Consider the following 2,572-nt stretch of genomic DNA (forward strand, 5'->3'; position numbering starts at 1 on the left):
TAGGGTTGTGATCTCTGCAGATTTAGCCAATAAGTTTCTTGACTCAGCCCCTACCCACTTTGACACACTGCCTTGTTTCTTTTGTGCTACTTTTCATTGTACCCTAATCACATTAGTATGGCATCATGGATGGAATTGATCACACAAGCACGGTTAACTATACAGAGTTGTTGTTTATGACCATAGAAGCATAAGGAATAAACCAAGTATCTTCCAAAAATGATAGCACAAATGTGCATGACTCCTCTTATAATCATCCCCAAATCCAAGAAGCACTAAATCACATTAAAGGTATGCCCCAAACCCAAGTTCCTAAATAGTTCAAGTGCTTAGATTCAGTGCTTCTATCAGCCAGAAATTAGCAGATGTTTCCTATCTGCTTTTCCACTCATGGCCTACGCATTTCCCATTTCCTTTTCCATTCTTAGTTTCTCAAAATTATCATCAGCTGCAGAACTCAGGAGTCAGAGTTCATTCAAGTAGTTTTTTGCTTGCTATTCTCTCACTGACAAATACCTCTAATCCTACTCTTTGAGTGATCCTTTCATTGGCACTTGTTGCCTGGACTATATCAGATGCTGACATTCTTCATGGTTTGTTTGGTTAAGGCAACATTCTTCCTTTGTATCTGACCAATTTCTACTCCTGCCCTTTGGCTCTCTTTGTATCTTCCAAAGCTTGATTTGACCACTCACATTTGTAAACTTAATGAGTGGGATCATTCCAAGAATGAGACCAACATCTAATAATCTGGAGGGATAGATATACTCTCCCACTTCTCTGGTGACATTAGAATGTGAACTGCCTAATACACTACAAAGTATCCATTGGGAATCCAACAAAGACTTGTTCTAATAAATAAAATCAATCAATCCACAAACATTTACTAAGCATTGATGTTATAAAGAGATCTCAGGTAGCTTGGATTGTAATGTGGAAGAACTACATACAGAATATATACCAAATGTATCCAGGGTAGTATGGTAAGAGAAGTTAATAGAAGCTGGGAAAATCAGTAAACTAATGTGGAAGGTGGTCCTTGAGCTGAGTTTTGAAGGAAAGTGGGGATTCCAGAAGGTGGAGGAGGGGATGGAATGCATTTCATGCATGGCAAACAGACAGTGAAAAGGTTAGGGAAAGGGAAATACGTTGGCATGTTTAAGAACAATGGGGAGGCCAACATAGGCAGACTGTAGGAGAATGATGCTAATCATCTGGAGGGATAGATATACTCCCCCAGTTCATATACTAATCATATGCTAATCTCTCTGGTCACATTAAGAATGTGAACTGCCTAATACACTAGCAAACGCTCATTGGGCAACCAACAAAGACTTGTTCTAATAAACAGGAGAGAGGAGTAATATGTGAGAAGACTGGAAAGGTAGATTAAGGCCAGGTTGCATGAAATTCCAAATGCCAAATGGAGGATTTTATATTTGATCCTGGAGGTAATAGGAAACTCTAGGAATTTATTGAATCAGCAAGTGATATGATCAGGCCTATGCCCTAAGAAAATCAATCTGGTAGCTTTATGGAGGATATATTGGAATGGGTAGAAACTTGAGTCAGGGAGAACAATTAGGAAGTTATTGCAATAGTAAAGCTAAGAGGTAATTAAGAGTCCAAAGGTTGGTAGCTGTGTACCGGGAAAGAAGAGAATGCATTTGAGAGAAGCTGTGAAGAAAGAGCAAGCTTTGGAAATGGATTGGATATATGGATTTAGGGAGAGTAAATAGAGGGTTACACTGAGATTGAAACCCTGGATGACTACAGCAATGGTGGTGTCCTTTCTAAGTGATAGAAAAGTTGGCAGGAGTATTTACGATGAAATATAGAGTTCTATTTTGAACATATTGGTTTTGAGATGCCTATGGGACATCCATTTGGAAATGATTATATGGGATTCGAGCTCAGGGATGAGACTGGGGCTAGATAAAGAGATCCATGAGTCACTTGCATAGAAATGATAAGTAAACTCATAGTAGCTAATGACATCATCAAGAAAGGGTGATAAGAGAGAACAGAAGAGGCCAGGATAGAGTCCTTGGGAACACTAAAAGGTAAAGGTCATGATACGGATCATGAATCAGCAAAGGAGACTTGAGAAGGATGAATCAAGCAGGAGGAGAACCAGGAGAGAATAGTATCAGGAAAACTTGTAGGGGAGAAAGAATCCAGGAGGAGAGGGTGATCAACAGTGCCAAATTCATTAGGTATGTCAGGCACTGGAGGAAAGATAGAGTTAGAAATAATGTTGGGAGATTTTGAGATGAAGAGGAGAAAAGGAAGCATTAATTTTCTTGATAAGATTAGAGGTGGAGTTCTTGGCTAAGACAGTATGGGAAGAGGGAAGAGTAAGAGGTTTGAGGAGAAGAGAGATTGTTTGGAAATAGCTTTTGGGGGAAATGAGGCAGATAATCAATTGAAGGAAAGAAAGGATTGCCTTGCTGTAGTGAGGTCCTAGTTGGAGCTAAATAACAAATTTATGGAGTACTAAGCACAATTTTGTGACTTCCTCTAGTTCAGTGCAGTAGCATATGAATAGGAAAAGAGAAGGTAGATAATGGGG

The sequence above is a fragment of the Trichosurus vulpecula genome, chromosome 6 (assembly GCF_011100635.1).
Source record: "Trichosurus vulpecula isolate mTriVul1 chromosome 6, mTriVul1.pri, whole genome shotgun sequence".
In the NCBI taxonomy this organism is placed as follows: Eukaryota; Metazoa; Chordata; class Mammalia; order Diprotodontia; family Phalangeridae; genus Trichosurus; species Trichosurus vulpecula.